Source organism: Mesitornis unicolor, unplaced genomic scaffold (assembly GCF_000695765.1).
Source record: "Mesitornis unicolor isolate BGI_N332 unplaced genomic scaffold, ASM69576v1 scaffold18935, whole genome shotgun sequence".
Classification (NCBI taxonomy): Eukaryota; Metazoa; Chordata; class Aves; order Mesitornithiformes; family Mesitornithidae; genus Mesitornis; species Mesitornis unicolor.
In genome coordinates, this window is record NW_010186405.1 from 7,170 (window position 1) to 14,800 (window position 7,631).

The following is a 7,631-nucleotide window of genomic DNA, read 5'->3' on the forward strand; positions in this document are numbered from 1 at the left end:
CTCGGCGTGGTGACCTACCACCAGTGTCTTCCATCCAAGTCTGTTTGCTCCAGGCACTCCTGTCAGCAGCAGACTCTGAACGGCTGGGTGGACTCCTCTTACAAAAGAGCAGAGCACCTAGCCATGTTAATTTGGTTTGCCATAACAGTAACTTTAAAAGTCTCCATATGACCTCCAAATTAACTTGTATTCTTGGCAGGTGTGAGCCATGGCACAATTTTCAGTAACTTGATTTATGCATCTAAATCACAGGGAAACCATGTAATTGCTGAAATCTCTTTCTTATTCATATGTTGTTTCATCTTGCAATACTTAAGTGGCAGTAGTCACTAGATAATATATGCTGTGCAGAAGTTTTGCTTATGGCTGTATAAAGTATCCATATTTATGTCTATAAACTAAGAATTTATATTTTCAGATTGTTGATACAAACGGAAAAGCCTCTGGCATTGATGCAGAAGTCAAGTTATGACTAAACTAGTTCTTCTCTAGTTTGAATTCTGCTATGTCATTGCTTCTCTGTACAACGAGGCAACTACCAAATGCTGTTAAGACTGTCTATATATCAACCCACAGGAAGAGAAAGAAAATCTTAAAGCTCATCCCTTTTTTCACTTGACTGACCTATGAAAGAAGGGTGAGAGGGGGAAGGGAAACTAGACCTTTAGATTTTTCTCTCTTTCTTCTTTCTACTCCTCAAAGGGCAATGGTGATTGTTGCCTGGAATGAAAAGAAAATGTTTAGTGTCTTTATACCATGAAGAAAATTCACTGAGGCTGTTTGTGAGAAGCAGGAGGAGCGAAGGGGATTGCCTAAATGCGAAGAAAGAGACACTTGCTCTGCCATCTGTTCCCGTGCGCTGTCACCAGGCTGCTCTGCGGTCTAAGAGACAGCTGCTCCCTTTTCCAAGACTTAACATGAGATATTGGAAAGAGAACACCCACCCTCCAAATCTGACTGTACCCACAAAGGATCACAGCAAGTTTATTTTACCCATTTATTTGTGATGCAGCCCCTGGTACAATTCCTCTGGCTGTGCTCTGCTGCCTCTCGTGACAGTAGCAAGCTGCATTTTCCTCTCAGGAACAAATACGAGTGGATTAGCCCTATCACACTCTGCTCAGTAGCCTTTGCTTTGCATGCATTACCCTTGCTGTGTTTTCTGTCAAAGATGATTCAGCAACTTGGTCCTAAGTTCAGAAACAAACAAAGATTACTGAAGGGGCTGCTTGAAGGAAGGAAATTAACAAAAGCCCCATTTGTTAAAGGGAAAATAAATAACAGTCTGGCTGTTAAATGAAAGGAAGCAAGACCAATGAGGGATACAAAACTTAGGATACCAGCTGCTAGAATATGAACTGGGACGAAGGTTTGGCTTCGCCATCTGCAGAGTTCATTTCCTCAGCCTATGAACTGGATCTTTGCTTTGCCAACATCACAATGTCCAAGTGTAAATGCACCTTTTTGTTTCTTTATTTTTTTAAAGCATTCAAAGAAAGTTCATTTAATGCTATTCATTTAGAAGTCTTTGTCCCTGTCAGTTTCTACCACCTTTCTTCTCTCTTTGTTTCTAATAGCTCAGATTAAGTTTTCTCCAGGAGTATTCAAGATTTATAGGAATCACAAGTGAAGACTTTAGTGTTCAGTGACTGAGGTATTTCTGTCTTGCTTTATTTTATTTCTGTTCACAATTATGTTTTGCTTCTCTAAGACTGGATGAGATGACACTTTTTAAAGGAAAGGGGCAATTCCTTCTTCTGGAGATCAACTGAGCTTGCCCAGAGAAAAGACAGTTCCAGAAACAACATGCTGCAGGAGACCAGAAAATATTGCTAATTGCCAGGAACCTTGTGGTGGGTTTATGTGGCAAGGTTTTGGTGGCAGGGGTGTGTTGGGGCTGCAGGGATGACTTCTGTGAGAAGACACCAGAAGCTGCCCTCATGTCAGACAGACAGAGCCAGTTCCAGCTGGTTCCAGCATGGACCCACCACTGGCCAAAGCTGAGCCCCATCAGCTATCTCATGCCAGAGAAGGTGGATGTGCCGTAAGGAAGTTGCAGCCCATGGAGAGCCCACACTGGGGCAGGCTCCTGGCAAGAACTGTGTCCTCTGGAGAGGAGCCCATGCAGGAGCCCATGACAGATCCAACTCAGTGCTTTGAGCACCTAGACCTGCCACATCCCTCTGACTCTGCAACACCAGTCAGTTGCATGGCTCTGCTCATGGAATGGAGATGTGTTCCCCCCACCCGGTCTCTGACATTTTAAAATTAGATTGACTGAGACACCTAAATATTTGTGTTTTGACAGTCTGCTCTTCCAGTCATTTGACAGAAACTGAAGGTTCATAGAAATTTACAGCTAATTTAAAAACTGCTTCCCCACAATCTGGCTACACATAAACTTCACTAATTTCACAGACAGGAAAACTGACTGTAAAGCACTTTTCTTAATCCTACCTGGGATGCACATCCTCCTCCTGGGAGGAGCATTCTCTGCAGTGGAAGTCCTAGCCCAAGTGCTTCTATCAAAATATTCAAGGCTGAAAATGAGCTCTTTTAAACTGAGCCCAGAAACCCCTTCTCCCTTCATGTAGAATTGCACTGACTTCCTTTCTCACCCAGCAAAGCACATACGCATATGATTAAAGATGCACACAATCTCATATGAATTACTGGAGAGGCTTTCTCTCACAAGAGACGAGAAAAGGATTAATTTACTACATTCACTTAGATGACAATGCTGTCCATGTAGCCAAGATGAGAAGCATGAAGGCTTTTTCTTTTTTCTGACAAGAATGTTAGAATGTTTCATGTTCATTTGGCATGTTTCATTTGACAACCTTGGTTGCAGAAGGCAGTAATATCTGTTCCTATATTTACCTATGCATTATTCTATAGGTTGCAGTGGGAATGACACATACAGAAAAATAGTCTATGTGGGTATTCAGTTTGAGATGGTGATATTTGGGGTTGTGAGTTGTATGGAAATGCCAAAAGGAATAACTTATACTAATGCAGACCTATGCCGATAATTAATGGTAACTGTTCCCATTTTCAGTCCATAAGAAGACATGTTTTAGTGAATTCAGGGATGACAAGGCTTGGCTTCTAAGGCAAACCTTTCAAATATATGTAGATGCAATTAGCTTGTCACCACGTGGAATTTCCCAACCAACACTCAGAATATCCCCATCTATCTGAAATCTGGACTTGCTTTCCTTCGTATTATTTCAAGTGAATAGGAGTTTATTTTGCAATTGTTTCTGGAATGTTGTATATCAAAAAGCCTGGTATATTTTATATAATTACACATAAAGATGTGTGTGTGTGTGCGTGTGTGTGATTATATCTCCCTACAAATCTTATCTCTCTTCTAATATCAAATCACTTGCTTACAACACTGAACCACATATCCTTACCTGGGTTTTTTTGCATGGTAAAATCTAATTTGAGTCGTTATTTGTTTCCAGAAGCAAATTGCCTTCCCTTGGCAGTTGTCTTGTACTGCTGCAGTTTCTGGTAGTCTGTTTGTGACACATATTGACAGTAACATTTGAACTGATCTCAGAGTGCTTGTCTCAGCGATATCTGTTAACTTGCATCTATAAATAAGGTTTCTTTTTAGATATCTGGCCTGTTTTACATCTCCATTTCTGTCAAAGTGAAAGCATAAGGGAAACTGAGTACTTTGTTGCAGAATCACTGATACTCTGTTGTTTATTGACATATTCTAGGACTGAAAACAATGCAGTAATGTAATGAGATGTTTTGCTAGAGAGTTATTAAAATTGTTCATTAGTTGACAAACTTGTTTTTTTTCCTACATCTGGGACATATTGGAGATATCTTAGTAATTCAAAACCCTGTTTTTTGAGTATCATTATGAAAAGATGCTTAAACATATCTTGTGAAAATATTAATTGTACTTCTCAACCCATACAAGTTTTCACATATTCTCATTTGCATCAGCAGTATTGTACCTGTCCTTTGCATCTGATTTAAATTCTGCTGGAGTTTACTCTGTGAACTGTAGCCAACCCCACCCCCAAGTTTTGGTCTTTTGTACAAATGTAATTACATTATCCAGGCTATTATAACAACTACAATTTTTATGTGTGGTCCTAACCTGAAAAAGTGTATTATCTCATGTTTCATCTTTCTAGCTGTGTTAATGTCCTACAGCAGTCATTTACACAGCAAAAAAATCAGGAATGCACTTTTCCATTTTTGGAAATGACTCCATGGATACTTTACCCTTACTGAATAACATTAGTACTATAATTTATTTGTGCCTTACATATGATATTTGCTTCCCATCTTTATTATTCCTATTGCATTTGAGGATGACTTATGTCCACTTTATCCTACATTTTTCTGTAGCTTCTTGCACCCTCCCCCCACCCTGTCTCTCAATCACCTGTTTTAGAAACCTTCATATTCCATTTTTCCTGCATATCTTTTGCTATCTGGCTATCTAATCAGACTATCTGCCTACCCTAGTTGCTCCCAGAAAATTTGCCTTGTTATTCCTCATTCATTCATGAAGGACATGTTCTTCCCTGTTTCTTAAAAAGGGCGGGACCCAGCTTTTCAAAGCAGGTGTTCAGGTTCTTCCGTTGAAGTTTAAAAGAACAAAAGATCAAATTCAGCTGCAATGGGTAGGATCTCATCTCAAAGGGAAGGATTTGTTCCCAAATACTTTTAAGGATTAGAAAAAAAAAATTAAAATCTCTAGATAAGACGTAAGTAACTTGGTCTTTATGGACATTTTTTATTAAAAAGGCAGGACTGAAAGACAACATAGCAAGCTAAAGACTATGAAATGGTGCAGTAGACAGCGATGATGTTCCCTTTAAAAGATTATGTTTATGGGCTTTTTTAAAGGATGCATCAGAAAGAAATTTAGATAAGAAGCTACTTTATCAAATATGAATAGAGAAAATGTAATTTAATTTTATTCCTTTCAAACTCTGCAGTGTGATTAAAGGGACTAAATCTTGAAATCCAGTGTTCATTTCAGATTTAACTTAACAATTTATATGCTGTAAAATCTGCCAGCTGAGGTTCTAAGATGTCCCACATAGCATTTACAATATTAAGTGTTTCCATAATATAAGGAACATATTTTAATAATGATCTTGAACAGGAGTCCAGTGAAGTCTGATGTTAACTGCAGTGATCTCTTATCTAGTTCTATATCGAGCAAATTCTGAGAGAATACATATTAAATTAGTTACACTTTTTTCAGACTATGATCAGACAGATGACCTTTGACCTTTATTTCTATCCACTTATATGTAATATATGTATGACAAACTGTGCTGAGCTTAAAAAAAACAAGCCCAAGGTGACCTAGAAGAACTTTAATCTTTACCAAATGTATAAGATCTTTATAAACAGAATTTGACAAGTTGGAATGAAAATTCAGCACCATTAAAAAACCTAACCTATTAAAAGCCATATATGGCACTGTTTGATAGCTGCTACATGCTGCATTTGAAATTCATGTGTTTTCTATTAATAGAAGAACTAATTTTTCAACTGTTACTTATTCATATTGACACTAGTGCATGCTAAGTGGAGCAATGTGAATCAGCTGTGCTTTTTGTATAAAGAAGTACTGCTGATGAGACTGGAGGACAATACTTTGAATGCATAGATCTCATTTTTGTGGTTTTGATTCCTTAGAATCATCCACAGTTATGGAAATGCTACAGATTTGCCTCTATCTCAATGTAAAGGTTAAACCTGAGAGTAGTGAATTTGCTGACATAAAATTTTACTTTGTTTTCATTAGTGGTTCAGTTTTGAAGGATTAAATACTTTATTCTAGGTATTCTAATAAAGAGCTTTAAAATCCAAATCAACTTAAAATATTGTCATAGTCTAGGGCTGGGCTGGCCACTAAATCCTGGACAGATGCTTTCTATTAACCCCTCTCCCCTCCCTAGAAGGGAAGATAAAAGAGAATAAGGGAGTGAGACTTTGCGGGTTGGAAAATAAAACTAACAGGTTTAATTAAACAATAATGCTAATACTACAGGATAATAATGTAAATAGGAAAATAATGAAATATATACAGATATGTACAAATATATACCAAACCAATATAAAATCCTTCCCCTACCCTCCCCCCCAATGACGTATATGTCACCAGAGGCTCTACAGAGCAGGGCACTGGAAAAGTCCCAGACCGAACTCATCAGCAGGTGGGAGCTGGATGCAGGAACACAGGGATCAGGATCAGCAGCAGATGAACCAGCAGAGTTCCACTCAGACCTCGGCCTCTGCAGGATCGAGGCGGATGGAAGGGTCCGAGATGGAAGAGCTCCAATATGGAAGAAGGTCGGAATCCTCATGATCCCTTGGCTTTATACTGAGTATGACATATGTGGAATGGAATACCTAGTTGGTCAGTTTACGCAGGTCGTCTTCAGCATCTGATTCCTCTATCTCATCATCTGCTGAAATAAGGATTTCTGACTCTTCATGTGATGCTGCTTTCCTGTGTCGGACTTTACTTCCATTTCTTGAATCTTGTCCTGCTTCCTTTTCTTCAAGTTTAGCTTTTGTTTTCCCTTTCTTCATAAGAAAATTATCTACTACCCAGAACGTGAATATATTAACAAAGATGGGAACTATCAGCATGACGATAGCCAGCTCCAACTGGGGGTTCTCTATAAGATTCAACAAAGCTACCTTTTTCCACTGAGGTATAAGAAGCACAATGATGATGGCTTTCTCAAATGCCATAATCACTATTTACAGAACACATTGGCCCACCGAAGCACTGCACTGCACTGGGTCACCATATTCACCAAAGTGAAGGAGCTCCCACTGCTTCCATTCCACAACGCTGCTGACTGCACAGATACCAATGTAGATTAACAGCATTCCTAATGTGGCATCTAACAAGAAGTTGATAAGGTACAGTGAACAAGGGTCTTCTTCTGTAAGGTCTGATAAATAGACATTTGCAAAGTGGATGAACAACATCCCTATGGCTTACTTGGAAGTATCTAAAAACACATGAGGGTGCTGAAGGCCACGATACCCAGGAGCCCCTGCAGGAAGATGCCAAAGCTGTCCATGAGGGCCCCATTCTCACAGCTGAGGTCTCCCGGCCCCACTGCTGCCCCGTCCGGTTGTGAGGGGCTGGCAGTGAGGCCGAGGCTGCCATTAGGCAGCAATTGACTTTGAGCTTATCTTCTAGCAGCACATACTGGAAAAACAATGCCTTTAGTTTCAGCAAGTTCAGCCACTTAAGAGACTGAGCTGAAAAGTAAAATCACTAAATAGAAAATTGGTTCTATTTAGCTCAAACCAGGATAAATTTCTTTGCCCTAAATACTTCTTCAGCTTGGAACTTGTCATGGTTTAGGCCCAGTGCTTAACCGAGCACCACGATGGCCCAAAAAGGGCTAGTCAAAATAAGGACTGGGAGGGCTTCTCACCACTTAAACAGCTCACAGGCAAAAGACAGACTCATCATAAGGAATAAAAAAAAAACCAAAACAATTTTAATTTGTTACCAACATCAGAGTAGAACAATGGGAGACACAACCAGATCTTAAAATCAAAATGCCTTCCCCCCACCCCACCCTTCTTTCCGGGCTCAGCTTTTGTTCCCG

At 39.5% G+C, this 7,631-nt stretch overlaps 1 pseudogene; it reads right to left on the reverse strand.

The window, feature by feature from the left end:
- Positions 1–6,405: 6,405 nt before the first annotated feature.
- LOC104541168 lies at positions 6,406–7,064 on the reverse strand (annotated as a pseudogene).
- Between the last annotated feature and the right edge of the window lie 567 nt (positions 7,065–7,631).